Raw genomic sequence first — 15664 nt, forward strand, 5'->3', positions numbered from 1 at the left:
TTGCAGCATGTGGGATCTAGTTGCTTGACCAGGGATTGAACCTGGGCCCCCTGGGCCCCCTGCTTTGGGAGCACAGTGTTTTAGCCACTGGACCACCAGGAAAGTCCCATTATGCCCATTTTTTCAGGAAGATATGCAGTGACCAGCCCAAAGCCATACAGTAGAGGAGTCACAGTTGACACTGAGAACGGCAAGCTGGTGCCCCAGGGAGCACAAGATTCATGGAGGTGAGAGTGGAAACCTCTGTGTGCCTGAAATTCACTTCAAGAAGGTCAGAATTGATTGAGGTCTGATGTGTTCAGGACACTAGAACAAGAAGGAATTCTTATTCCTTTCCCTTCTACCATCAATCCCTACAATGATTCTAGCCAGAGATGGAGCTCCCAAAAGGGAAAACAGCTAAGATTACACAGAAACACACAAAATATCAGAGGTATTCATTCAAGTTTTTAAAATGTCCTAGTCTTTAGGCATACTAAGGATCATAAAGGGAATATTGACAGCTCAGGGGAAGGAGAGAGTACCTCATTCTTTTTTCACTCAACTATTAAATTTTAATAATAACTGCTGTCATCTACCTATTATTGAGTACTGTGTGCCAAATTGCATGCCGGCACTATGCTCAAAGGAGAAGGCAATGGCACCCCACTCCAGTACTCTTGCCTGGAAAATCCCATGGACAGAGGAGCCTGGTAGGCTGCAGTCCATGGGGTCGCTAAGAGTCGGCATGACTGAGCGACTTCACTTTCACTTTTCACTTTCATGCATTGGAGAAGGAAATGGCGACCCACTCCAGTATTCTTGCCTAGAGAATCCCAGGGATGGGGGAGCCTGGTGGGCTGCCGTCTATGGGATCGCACAGGGTCAGACACAACTGAAGCGACTTAGCAGCAGCAGCAGCAACTGTGCTCAAAACTTTATATCCATTGTCTCATTTAATTCTCACAACAGACTATATATGGGGTCACTGCTTTATTATCTGCATTATTTAAATAGAGGAAACAAAGGCACAGAGAGGTTAGATCTGACTGGCTAGTACCCAGCACTGCCAGGTGAAAAGACAGTTTCTGTAGATGTGAGACACACAGCGCAGCTGGGTTCCAGTCAGAGGAATCATGGAGGTTTCTGTGAGAGGTCTGAAGATTACTGAGGACTTGGCTTTGGGGTGGGGGTACTTTTCAGGCTGAGAGAACATTTGGAGCAAACCACCAGAAGTGAGAGAGAGTCAGGGGTGCCGTGGGGTTCATTCAATGGGTTTGGGGGAATCAGGAATTTTCTTAGGTAGGATAGTCATGATCAGATTCACATTTTATAAAGATCTGGAAGACTGGAGATGAAAGAGATGAATGCAAGAAAAGCTAAGAAATCTTTCTGTTAGTGTTCTGTGGTAGACAAAATAATACCCCCCAAAGATATCCAGGTCCTAATCCTGGGAATTTGTGATCATGTTACCATACTTGGCGAAGCAGACTTTGTAGATGTGATTAAGTTAAGGATTTTGAGATGGAAAGATTATCCTGGATTATCTGGATGGGCCCAATATAGTCACAAAGGTCCTTCTAAGGGTAAAAGGGAGGAAGAGAGCCAGAGAAGATGTGATGACATTAGCAGAGGTCAGAGTAGTGTGATTGTTGGCTGCAGACCACAAGTCAGGGAATGATGGCAGCTTCTGAAGCTAGAAAGGCAGGGAGACAGATTCTCCCCTAGAGCCTCCAGAAGGAACACAGTTTCTGGTCACACCTTGATGTTAGCCCCAGAAGACCCATTTCAGACTTCTGACCTCCAGCATCGGAAGATAATACATTTGTGTTCTTCTTTTTTTTTTTCATTTGTGTTCTTCTGAGCCACCAAATTTGTTAACAGCAGCAATAGGAAACTAAAACATGTTCTTTGGGTGCAAGCAACAGAAACAGGCTTTGACTACACTACAAAAAAAAAAAAAAAAAAGGAATTAATTCAGAGGATACAGTTGTACAACTTTGAGCCTTAGGGATGAGAGGAGCCGGAGGTGCTTTGGGTAATCTACGTGTCAGGAACAAGGGGACAGTGCAGAGGGGAATGTTTATTTCCTCCTCCAGCTTTTTCCGTGTGGAGAGACCTCTTTCAGATAACACTCTTGTCTATTGCCTCCCTACTTCATCCATCTATCTTCCCCAGAGGGGGAGGAGGAGGAGTGAATTATCTGATTGGTGAGTTTAGGGAGAATGAATGGAGCTCAACTCAGCTTTTCCTCCTTCTTTCGGACCTACCTGCCCACAGGAACCTTGGTTTTTTATGCCCTTCCTCAAAGTTCTAAATTTCTCAGGGTCTGATCCTTATAGAAAGGGCTATGATATTCCAGCACTGCCTGAGACTGGGTAGAGGAGATTATTTTGGGGGTTCAGTATTAGTAAACCCACATGTCAATCGGACCTAAAGGTAGGTTCCCAGCAACTTTGTCAGTAGCAAAGCTGATATTCTGATCTCCCTCTGCTGAAGCTCTCCCAGCTTCTGTAGCTATCTCTCTTTTGTTTCTAAACTTGGATGAGAACCAAGTTCTACCCCTCAAGTACTATCCCCAAACTCAACAGTTTCTCATGGATGCTATGATTGGAATGACTCAGTTCAACTGTCTTCTATACCTGTGTCATTCCACTCAATATTTAAAGTCCTGGCTTGGTTTGGATCTCATGTTCACCCCTTGCCAAAGGTGGAGAGTACCTTGACTGACAGTTCCCTCAAGACTGAAAGGAGGGAGAAGTAGTTTTTCAAAAACAAATGATGACAGTTTCCAAAACAAGAGGGAAGAGCTGTTGGGCATGCAGAAGTGACAGATGTCAAGTCAGAAGTAGCTATGGTAAAGGCCCAGGAGAGAGAGAACACAGGACTGAAGTGTGCAGGTAGAATTAATGGGACTTGGCACCAGACCAGATGGGGATGACAGCGTCCCAGGTGATTAGGGGGATGGTGGTGCCATTAACTCATCTCATTCATTCCTTAATTGACTCATTCAATATACATTTATTGAGCATATGTTATGTGCCCAGTATTGTGCTGGGTGCTAGGGATCGGTTCCTGCATCTTGGGACGAAGAGATCAGTCATAAAAGTTGCAGTCTAGTGGGGAAAAAAGACAAGATGGTGATTTCAGCACGGTGATGGAGGTTATGCTGGGGAAAGTACAGCCTGCAGCAGAAACACAATGGGTGGGAGCACCTAGCCCAGATTTGAAGGGACGTGACATCTAAGACGTGAACTCTCAAGAATGTGGAGGAGGACATCCCTGGTGGCCCAGTGGCTAAGACTTTACGCTCCCAACGCAGGGGGCCTAACTTCGATCCCTGATCAGGGAACTAGATCCCACAGGCTGCAACAAAGAGTTTGCATGCCGCAACGAAAGATCCTGTGTGACACAACTAATACCTGGTGAAGCCAGAAAAAAAAAAAAGAATGAGGAGGATTTGCCTGGAGAAGAGGGAGGGGAAACGGGGGAGAGTGTATGTAAAGCCCTGGAGGCAAGAGAGACTGTGGAAAGTTGAGGGGAACCTTGGTACTCTGAAGAAGAATGTCTCTTTTATGCCATGGAAATTCTGTCCTGCAAAGGGCTTGGGGAAGAAGGAGCCAGCTCTCACCTACAAAGCTGAAAGGGTGGCATCTTGATTGCCTTCCTGGCAACTGGGAAATGAGCACATGACCAGGCCTGACTAGTGGGATATTTCTGCCCAGGACTTCGACCCTTGAGAGAGAGAGAGAAGTGAAGTGTCACTGCCTGTTCTTGGAGGGGAGAGTCCCGCCGCAGTGTGTAGCCAATGGCCAGTAGTGGCTGTCCAACCAGGCTTTTCCTGTGTTACGTCTTTGCCTGTGTCCTTAGCCTAACTGCTTTTGGTTCCTGTCTACATTTGGAATTTGTAAATCCCCCACATTATTCAATAAACTCCTTCACTGTTTAGGTTAGGCACCAAAACCCTGATCCTACTGAGCTGAGAGAGAGTCAGTCTGGTTGCAGCTACCACAAGAGGGAAGAGAAAAAAAAACAGAGAGAGTGTGAAGAGGCAGGGACTCAGAATTTGCTGGGAGCTTTTATGGAAGACTTTCTTTTACAGTAAAAAGAAAGATGTCCAGGAGGAAAATGCCCCTTCCTGCTTGCCTCTGTATGTTTGGGAAGCATGCAATGCTTAGCTTAATAGCCATCCTGGGAGCATTAGGTAGGAACCAAAACTCTCAGAGAAGCTGACCCAGAGTCGGACATCACTGAGCTGCTCGGTTAAACAACCTGATACCTACCACTGCCTTCCTCTAGGTCCCTTGTGATGAGAGATAAACTCATGTTCAAGCCACATTTATTTGGGTGCTCTGACGTCTGCTGCTAAAGGCACCCTATGGGACTTTTGGGACTTATTGGGGAAGATACCTAACCTCTCTGGGCCTCAGTTTCTCTTTGCAGAGTGAGGATGATCATACCTGCCTCACAGGAGCATAGTAAACATTGAACTAGATAATTTGTTGCTGTTGTTCAGTCACTAAGTCCACGCTTTGTAACCCCATGGACTGCAGCATGCCAGGCTCATCTGTCCTCCACTATCTCCCAGAGTTTGCTCAAACTCCTGTCCGTTGCGTCGGTGATGCTGTCATCCTCTGATGCCCCCTTCTCCTTTGTCTTCAGTCTTTCCCAGCATCAGGGTCTTTTCCAATGAGTCAGTTCTTCGCATCAAGTGGGCAAAGTATTGGAGCTTGAGCTTCAGCAGCAATCCTTCTGATGAATATTCAGGGTTTATTTCCTTTAGGATTAACTGATTTGATCTCCTTGTAGTCAAAAGGACTTTCAAGAGTCTTCTGCAGCACCACAATTTGAAACCATCAATTCTCCAGTGCTCAGCCTTCTTTATGGTCCAACTCTCACACCCATACATGACTGAGCATCATTTCTGCTTTAGCCCAGTTGCTTCATTCTTACTGGAGCTATTAGTAATTGCCCTTCACTCTTCCCCAGGGGCATATTGGACACCTTCTGACCTGGGGGGCTTATCTTCTGGTGTCATATCTTTTTTGCCTTTTCATACTGTCCATGGGGTTCTCCAGGTAAGAATACTGGAGTTGGTTGCCATTTCCTTCTCCAGTGGGCCATGTCTTGTCAGAACTCTTCACTGAGACCCATCCAACTTGGGTGGTCCGGCATAGCATGGCTCATAGCTTCATTGAGTTATGCAAGCCTGCAAATTATTCACCACAACGAAGCTGTGATCCATGAAAGTGGAATTAGATAATGGATGTTATGTATTTATCACCGTGCCTTAACTATTACTACCTGCATCAAAACCAGGGAGCAGATGAGTTTGTCTTGGGAGAGGGTAGAGAGAAGAGAAGGGGAATGAAAACTAAATCGGGGAAACCAAACTTTAAGGAGAAAAAGGTAGCCTGCAAACGATTAAGGGAATGATTAGAGAGTTAAGAGGAAAACTTGAGGGACTTACCTGGTGGTCCAGTGGTTAAGAATTACCTTCCATCCCCAGTCGGGGAACTAAGATCCCACACTTCATGGGACAACCAGGTCATTGTGCCACAACTAGGGAGAAGCCCGTGTCCATGCCCTGCAATGAAGACCCAGCGCAATCAAAATTTAAAAAAAAGAGAGGAAAACTTACCCTTTTTTATCCGGAAAACTCCTACTTATCCTTTAAAGCCCAGTTTACTTATTCCCTTTCTGTGAAGTCTTCCTGGGCACTTGACCACAGCCTCACACTCTGAGTTAGTTGTCCTGATGCTCTGGCTCCCACAGCGTGCTGCATGTCCATGTGTGCTGAATTTGTATGTGCTCTGTTGTGTCTGACTCTTTGCAACCCCATGGACTGTAGCCAGCCAGGTTCCTCTGTCCGTGGGATTTTTCAGGCAGGAATACTGGAGTGGGTTGCCATTTCCTTCTCCAGGGGATCTTCCTGACCCAGGGATTGAAACCTCATCTCCTGCACCTCCTTCATTGGCAGTCATGTTCTTTACCAATGCAACAGCTGGTATTCCTCTTTTCTTGCACCTGTCATGATTTGTTGTGATTTTCTGCTTTTATTGTGATTGCTGCCTCAGACTGTGAATGAATTCCCTGACAGCAAGACTGCCCTGGCTGCATCTTTTGCCCCTAGTGTGGGGCCTGGTGGCTAGGGGAAATAATATGTAATACAAGTTAATACTTGATGATTGATTACCCTGTGCCAGGCATGCTAAGTGCTTTGTATTTATTAAATCATTTAATGCTTATGACAACTTTTATAAGGTAGATGCTATTATTAGTTCCATTTTACAGATGAAGAAAAGGAAGAACTGAGAGGTTAAGTAGTTTACCGAAGGTCATAGCTAGTCAATGGCACAGCTAAGCTGAACTGTGAATTTTGGTGGCCTGGCTCTCTAGCCTGTGCTGTTAACCATATGCTACAGTGTCTCTCATATGTCATGGACAGTGATAACTGTTTGTTAATTGAAATGATGAAGAGTATTACTGAAGCCAAAGAAAGAGTTCAGTGAGTGCATTAGTCAGCTTCAGCTCAATCATGCTGCAATGACAAATAACCCCAAAATATTAACTTACAGAAAAGGGTGCATGGCAGCTGCAGGTCAGCTTTGGTTCTGTTGTACATCAGGGCAGCCCCTATCCAGACAAAGCTGATCTCAGGTGAGGGGGAAGTGGTACATGTGTTTGTTAGAGATGGCTTGTACTACTGACAGCCGAAATGGTATGGACCCAACAGAAGGAGAAGATATGAAGAGGCAGCAAGAATACACAGAAGGACTATACAAAAAAGATCTTCATGACCCAGATAGTCACAATGGTGTGACCACTTACCTAGAGCCAGACATCCTGGAATGCAAAATCAAGTGGGCCTTAGGAAGCATCACTACAGACAAAGCTAGGGGAGGTGATGGAATTCCAGCTGAGCTATTTCAAATACTAAAAGATGATGCTGTGAAAGTGCTGCACTCAATATGCCAGCAAATTTGGAAAACTCAGCAGTGGCCACAGGACTGGAAAATGTCAGTTTTCATTCCAATCCCTAAGAAAGGCAATGCCAGAGAGTGCTCAAACTACCGCACAATTGTACTCATCTCACATGCTAGTGAAGTAATGCTCAAAATTATCCAAGCCAGGCCTCAACAGTATGTGAACCATGAACTTCCAGATATTCAGGCTGGATTTAGAAAAGGCAGAGGAACCAGATATCAAATTGCCAACATCCGTTGGATCATTGAAAAAGTGAGAGAGTTCCAGAATAACATCTACTTCTGCTTTATTGACTACACTAAAGCCTTTGACTGTGTGGATCACAACAAACTGGAAAATTCTTCAAGAGATGGGAACACCAGACCACCTGACCTTCCTCCTGAGAAATCTGTATGCAGGTCAGGAAGCAACAGTTAAAACTGGACATGGGACAATAGACTGGTTCCAAATAGGAAAAGGAGTACGTCAAGGCTGTATACTGTCACCCTGCTTATTTAACTTACATGCAGAGTACATCATGAGAAATGCTGGGCTGGAAGAAGCACAAGCTGGAATCAAGATTGCTGGGAGAAATATCAATAATCTCAGATATGCAGATGACACCACCCTTATGGCAGAAAGTGAAGAGGAACTAAAAAGCCTCTTGATGCAAGTGAAAGAGGAGAGTGAAAAAGTTGGCTTAAAGCTCAACATTCAGAAAACGAAAATCATGGCATCTGGTCCCATCACTTCATGGCAAATAGATGGGGAAACAGTGGAAACAGTGAGAGACTTTATTTTTTTTTTTTTGGCTCCAAAATCACTGCAGATGGTGACTGAAATTAAGCCATGAAATTAAGAGATGCTTACTCCTTGGGAGAAAAGTTATGAGCAACCTAGACAGCATATTAAAAAGCAGAGACATTATTTTGCCAACAAAGATCCGTCTAGTCAAGGCTATGGTTTTTCCAGTGGTCATGTATGGATGTGAGAGTTGGACTATAAAGAAGTGCTGAAGAATTGATGCTTTTGAACTGTGGTGTTGGAGAAGACTCTTGAGAGTCCTTTGGACTGCTAGGAGATCAAACCAGTCCATCCTAAAGGAAATCAGTCCTGAATATTCATTGGAAGGACAGATATTGAAGCTGAAACCCCAATACTTTGGCCACCTAACGTGAAGAAATGACTCATTTGAAAAGACCCTGATGGTGGGAAAGATTGAAGGCAGGAGGAGAAGGGGACGACAGAGGATGAGATGGTTGGATGGCATCACCGACTGAATGGACATGAGTCTGAGTAAGCTCCCGGAGTTGGTGATGGACAGGGGAGCCTGGCGTGCTGCAGTCCATGGGATCGCAAAAAGTCGGACACAACTGAGCGGCTGAACTGAACTGAAGCACAGCAATAAAAAAGGACAGTGATGTTGGTTCTTAAAGCTTCTGCCCAGAAATGGCACAGGCTGTGGAAATGCCACAGGTCACATGCACTCACATTTTATTTGCAAAAGCAAGTCTCCCGGCCATACAGCAGCCAAGGAGACTGGGATATATTTCTCTCACTGGGAGGGCCCCGGTAGGAGGAGCAGTGAACATTCATGAACAATAATATAATCTGCTTCCTGAAGGAATCAAAATGAAGACTGAGAAAAGCTCCTTGGAATTGGCCTCAAGGAGTTTGTCCATTACCTTTAACAAGGGAGCAGTTTGAGGTGGGGGAGGTGTGAGTCAAGATTCCTCATTCTTGAGGCTGGGCCAGGAAAGGAGGGAGACAGTGAGCTGGCAACCTGAGGAGTGGCCAAGTGGACACTGGTGACGGGTGAATTAGAAGAGGCCTTGAGAGAGTTACAAGGAGCTCAAAGGAGAGACCTCTGTGGACTGATGACTGGAAAGCAAATGGGGACAAGGACAGCCCTACAGGCCCTCTCAGGAGGAGCCTAGTGTGGTGGTCAGCTGCCGCCACTGCTATTTTTATAGGCCCACAGTCCCTTATCTAGGACCAAGTGTGATTCAGAATTTGGAGTTCTTTTGGACTTTAGACAAAGGTGACATGGGGTAGAGCAGTGCATTATGTAACGCTGTAAGTGTGGTCGGGGGCAGCCCCGTGTAATAAAATACATGAATATTTCTGCATTAAATGTATGAGATGCCTAAGGATTATACTCATATCCTTCCTTCAAGTCAGAATGTCTTTCAGGTCAGATTTTGCTGTCAAGGTACTTTTGGGGCCAAATTTAAAAAATCTTTCCTAAGGCAGTCCTGGGAGTCAGCCTGCCTCATTCCCATCCCTCCCCCAGATCTAAGTGGTCAGCAAGTTGTATCTGCCCTATCTCCTTAACACCTCTCATGTCTGTGTCCTTCCTTCCATCCCTCTGGCTCCATCCTGGTTTAGGCCACCTTCCCGTCTCACCAGGATTATCTCAGCTGCCCTCTGGCTGGCCTCCTATAGCCTCCAGTTTCTCCCCGGTATTGCTCTCAGAGGAGCTGCTCTAGAATGCAAACTTTTGGCCTGGCTGGGGTGTTCCATCAGGAGACTGAAATGATTAATGAAAAACACCAGCAGAACTGAAGAATGCCAACTTTTCTTTAATGGCCCAGCGTATGGAAACCTGGGCTTTCCAGGTGGCCAATGCACCCAGCTGCTAACGCAGGAGACTTAAGAGACGTGGGCCCAATCTCTGCATCTGGAAGATTCCCTGGAGGAGGGCATGGCAACCCATTCCAATATTCTTGCCTAGAGAATCCCATGGACAGAGAAGCCTGGCAGCCTACAGTCCATAGGGTCACAGAGTCAATCATGCCCGAAGTGACTTAGCACCCATGGAAATCTATCTATTGGAAGTCCACTAAGCAGGAGACATTATGCATGTTCCCAGATAGAGGTACAGGGAGCTGAGGCCTCCCAAATCCACACTGAGATGTAAGCTGCTGCTCCCCCACAGAAAGAGGGTTCTGCTAGGTGTGAGAAGCCCCCATCTCCTCCTGGCTTCTGGCTGACTGCTTAGACAGGAGCTGGTTATGTGTCTGCCTGGTATAGGTAACTAGCACAAAATAAACATCTCAGAGTTAATTTCTCAGGCCTAGGAGGACCAGGGTTCAGTCAGCCTGAGAGCTCTCCTTGCAACTCCCAAATCCAATGCTGACCTCCAGAGGGCCTGGCTGGCTGGCCACAATCACGGTTCTGTTTCACAGGCTACGTCGGCCCAGCTGGCAAGAACCAAAGCAGGCCAAGAGGTCAGCTATGCCTGCTTGGGCCCATAAAGGTCAAAGGCCTTCTCAAGGCAGAACAGCAGCCTTTGATCCCAGCTGCTGCATGTATGAAAAAAAAAAAGAGAGAGAAATGCAACTTAGGGTTCTTACTGTTCTAACTTCAGTGATCCTGCGTGATCACGGGGTTTCCATTTCACTCTCGCTTTTTGGCTATAATGGTTCTCCATAATTTAACTTTAAAATCATTTTTTGTTTATTTTTTGGCCTCAAGGCTTGCAAGATTCAATTCTCTAACACAGGGATTGAATTGAGGCCCTTAGCAATGAGAGCACGGAGTCCTAACCACTGGACCGCCAGGGAATTCCCTGAAGAATCATTTATTTAGCAAGTATTTATCCCAAGCCCTGTGTTTAACTTTCTGCATATAATTTTACTGAGTCATCACACCTCTTGGGCTGTGTCAGAACTGTCACTATCCTGTTTTCTGTTTGGGAAAATCAAGTTCCAGCCTGGTTGATTGCTTGCTTGAAATCCTGCAGTTAGTGAAAGCTTCCACCAAATGGCATTTTCTTTAGTGGTAGATCACTGTCATTCGAAGATAATTTCTGCCTCTCCCTGTTACATATCCCTGCTTTGTGAAACTTCAGCAAGAGCGTAGGACTTGCTTTGGCCAATGAAATGTGGGCAGAAGTGACATACATGGCTCTTCAGGGCAGAGCTTTTGAGAGCCAGTGCAGAGTTTCTATGTTCCCTTTGCCCTGCCTCTGCAGACACAGAAACCTGTGTTGAGACGGATCCTCTCTTGGACTAGGTCTCTGAGAACCTGCCTTGAGGTAAAACCCCTATTTGATTCACGTGAGTGGAGAGTATGAGCAAGACTTTATTTTGTGGACTTTCCCTGGTGGTGTAGTGGATAGGAGTTCACCTGCCAATGCTGGGGACCCAGGTTTGATCCCTGGTCTAGAAAGATTCCACATGCTGCAGAACAACTAAGCCTTTGTGCCACCACTACTGAGCCCGCACTCTAGAGCCTGTAAGCTGCAGCTACTGAGCCCATGTGCTGCAGTTCCTGAAGCCCAGGCACCTGGAGCCTACAGCCTGTGCTTTGCAACAAGAGAAGCCTCTGCAATGAGAAGCCCGCACGCTGCAATGAAGAGTAGCCCCGGCTTGTTGCAAATAGAGGAAGCCTGTGCACAGCAATGAAGATCCAGCACAAGCAAAAATAAGTAAAGTGATTTATATAGAAAAGAAATTTATTTTGTTGTTTCCAGCTACTGAGGTTGCCCCTGTTGTTTCTTACTATAGCAAAACCAAGTCCATCCAAACTGATCTATCCCTCACTGGGGTTAAAACAAAGTGGCTGGACAAGAGGTTCTTGCCAAGTGAACCAAGACCTACTTACCATAGACTTTGGGTTTCAATTACCCATCCCCCATCTACCAGAGCACACCCACTGTGCCTTCCTGGGGCTCTACAACCTCCCCTGACCTGGTGCCCACTTCCCAGTCTCTGTAACTTGCTTCCTGTCCCTTTGCCATCCAAACCACAATGCTGAGATATAGTTTTCTAAAGAACTGGCTAAGCCCAAGCCACTTCAACAAGCAAAGCCTTTCAACTCTCAGTGTTCTGAAGTCACAGTGGCCAAATGTTAATTTCCATAAATGCGGCTAGCCTACCAAGAAAAGGCTTATGTTGTTAACAGCAACCAATACGCGCTCTGCGGGGAAGGCTGCACATTGGATACTGCCTGTGAGAAATGAGCTAGAAGTTCTGTCGGAAAATGATGCAGAACAGAGGGCAGTGGGTTGGAATTGCTCCTAGAACAACGTTTACTAAGCACCTACTATGCCTAGTGGTCAGAACTCCGTGGTCCCTGTGTCAGGGATCTCAGATGACAGTGGACACAGACGAGAGTGAGCAGAGGAAGATAATATAGTGTGATAAATGAGGTAGGCTGGTTAATTTAGTCATTCATTCATCTGATGCATATTTATTGGGCTCTTCTGATATGCTAGAGACTGGACATTTAGTGCAAACCAGACAGGGGCTCTCACTGCCCTGCTGATTTTTTTTTTATGCTTAAATTTTTTTTTTTTTAACTTCTGGCTGCACTGGGTCTTTGTTGTGGTACACGGGCTCTTCATTGCTTCGTGCACGGGCTTTCTCTAGTGGTGGCGAGCGGGGGCTACTCTCTAGTTGCTGTGTGCAGGCTTCTCATTGCAGTGGCTTCTCTTGTTGCAGAGCACAGGCTGTAGGCCATGCAGGCTCGGTAGCTGTGGTGCATGCGCTCAGCTGTCCCGCAGCATGTGGAATCTCCCCAGACCAGGGATAGGACCGCGCCGCCTCCATTGGCAGGCGGATTCTTAACCACTGGACCACCAGGGAAGTCCCTGCCCTGCTGAAGTTCCTAGTCTACCAGACACCAGAGAAATATACACAGTGTACTAGGGAAGCATTTAGTAGAGGTGAATAATCTGGGATTGGGGTGGGCGTTCTGGGATAACTTTACAAAGGACATGATTCCAGAACTGAGTCCTGAAGGATGAGCAGGAAGGAGGCAGCAAAGAAGAAGCAGGAAGGGCATTCCAGGAAGAGGGAACTGTTTAAGCAAAGGCCTCGAAGCATGAATCAGCTTAGTGCACTTAGTAAGTGCAAGTAGTTTGGTGTGAGTGAAGCATAGAGTTTATACTAAAGAAGAGAAAGAGATAAGGTGAGAAACTAGTCCGACAGGCACTTTTTATCTCAAAGAGTCCTAAGTTCTGGGTTCATCTGCTTGGACTTAACCTGGGAACAGTAGTTTGAGTTGGAGAGTTTATTAATTAGAAAACAGGCTCAACTACTATAACAAAGACTCCAAAATAACTATGGGTTAAACAAGATAGAAGTTTACTTGTCGCTTACGTAAAAACCCAGGTAGGAAAGCCAGAGTGGGCATAGTGGTTCCACAATCCTCAGGGACCCTGCCTGGCTCCTTCCCTCCTGGTGCCCAGACATCCTTAATATACTGCTTCCTTCTAGTGGTCCAAGAGGGAGCCTTCAGCTCCGATCATCACTTCTGCATTTCAGCCAGCAGGGAGGAATGAAGGGGCTGTGGAAGACACACGCCTTTCCTTGAAAGGCATCACCTCCAGCTTGCACATATCACTGCCATTCATTGCTCCATCCAGAATGTAGTCTCATGGCCACCCCTGGCAGCCAGAGTGCCAGGAAACAGTTTTAATTCTGGACAGACATGTGCTCATCTAAAATCTAGAGACTCTTACTAAAGGAACGATGGACACCGGGGGACAACGAGCTGTCTTCATCAGGGAGTGATAATCCTATTTGCCTTTTGGAAAGGTCTCTCTTGGGAAGGGTGGAGAACAGACTGGATGGTAAGAGGTCAGAGCCAAAAGTATAATCCAATGAGAGCTACTGAGGCTTGAGCCAAGGCAGAAACATCTAGGGTCGGAGAAGTGGACAAAAAAGGCTTAGGAGATATTTGAAAGTTGAATGGACAGGTCCTGGTGGTCAACTGACTGAACTTCCAATTCACTGTGCTTACCATAATACTGTGCCTAGTACAGTGCCTGGCACACAATACGTGCTTATGAGTGAATGAATATATGAGGTGAAAGGGGAGTGAAAAAGTGAGTGAATGAATGAGGCGAAACAGGAGGAGTCAAGAACAACAACAATAATAATGGCTTCAGCAACTAGTTTGAGGAATATCAACATTTAAAGGTATATATCAGATAGTTTGAAGAAGGCGATGGCACCCCAGTCCAGTACTCTTGCCTGGAAAACCCCATGGATGGAGGAGCCTGGTGGGCTGCAGTCCGTGGGGTCGCTGAGGGTCGGACACGACTGAGCGACTTCACTTTCACTTTTCAGTTTCATACATTGGAGAAGGAAATGGCAACCCACTCCAGTGATCTTGCCTGGAGAATCCCAGGGACCGCAGAGCCTGGTGGGCTGCCGTCTATGGGGTCACACAGAGTCGGACACGACTGAAGCGACTTAGCAGCGACTTAGCATCAGATAGTTAAAAAAATACCAGCTCTAACCTATCACTCCTCCTTTCCTGATAGGCTCTTGCCTCCCCCCACCTCCTATGAAGTTGCCAGCTGGTTCCAAAACTTTCAGTCATTTTTGGTTTTTAGTGCAGTCTCTCTCTCTCTCTCTCTCTCTCTCTCTCTCTCTGTTTTCCTATTTTTTTGGCTGCCCCAGGGGCATACCAGATCCCAGTTCCCCAACCAGGGATGGAACTCCCATCCCCTGCAGTGGAAGTCCAGCATCCTAACCACTCAACTGCCAGGGAATTCCCTAGTTTTTAGTGCAGTCTTTAGTTTGAGACATTACCTTGGTTTTTCCTTTCTTAAAGATCAATCTCTATTGGATTCAAAGTTGCAGCAGGCAGGACCTGTGGCAGGAGAGGAGACTGGAGTGCTCAGATCTGTCTCTTCCCTGCCCTCTGGTGGAGGAACGAGAAGGGGAAAAGAAAAAAAAAAAAAAAGACTTGTTTCCTTAGTTGTCTCTTGCTGACCCTTGGCTGACCCTTCAGTGACTGCTTATAGCAAGGCTGTGTTCCTGTCATCACAGTTGCTCAACTCATTCATTATCTACAGACAGGGTGCGTGGAGGTGCTCCCCCCTCCGCAAGGCCATGCTGTTCAAGGACTCTGTGACAAATAACCTCCTCTGCTGGCAGCCTCAAACTCCCTGACAAGGGTTGCTCTTAGCCCCCACTGGCCTGCTGCCCCCAAGTTTCTGCTCTCTGCAGCCCCAATCCCAGGGCCCATGGACATGGGCAGAATTAGTCTTTCTTCGTTTTCTTGCCCATTTGCCACCTGGTCACTTCCTTGGTCGTTTCTTTTCATTGCCCTTTATTTGGGCAAATGCCAGAGACTCAGTTGACACCCACGGGGAATGAGCAGTCAGACGCCCTCTAGTGGCATCTGGGACTAGATGAATAATTCTCTTGGCTCTGTTCTCATTATCTTGTTGTTTAGTTGCTAAGATGTGTCCCACTCTGCAATCCCATGGACTGTAGCCCTCCAGGGTCCTCTGTTTATGTAATTTTCCAGGCAAGAATACTGGAGTGGGTTGCCATTTCCTTCTCCAGGGAATCTTCCCAACCCAGGAAGATTGAACCTGTATCTGCGGCATTGCAGGCAGATTCTTTATTGCTGAGCCACTGGGGAAGCCTACGACTGTGTAATAGAGCACCCTGAGCTTCATGGGGGCAAGCAATCAGCATTTGATCATGCTCAAGGATTCTGTGGGTCAAGAATGTTACAGGGCACAGGGGAGATGCCTAGGCTCTGCTTGCCTCAGGTAGCCTCCAAGATGGTTCCCGATGACCCCTGCCTTGTGTGGTCCCCTCCCACTTTCCATCAGCTTGGTTTGTGTAACCAACAGTACATGGCAGAAGAGATAGGATGTCACTTTGGAGTCTAGGTTCTAAAAGATACTGTGGTTTTTGCCTCTCTCCCTCTTTTTGATTTACTTTTCCAGATTTAATACTCTCAAATC

Source organism: Bos mutus, chromosome 2, assembly GCF_027580195.1.
Source record: "Bos mutus isolate GX-2022 chromosome 2, NWIPB_WYAK_1.1, whole genome shotgun sequence".
Classification (NCBI taxonomy): Eukaryota; Metazoa; Chordata; class Mammalia; order Artiodactyla; family Bovidae; genus Bos; species Bos mutus.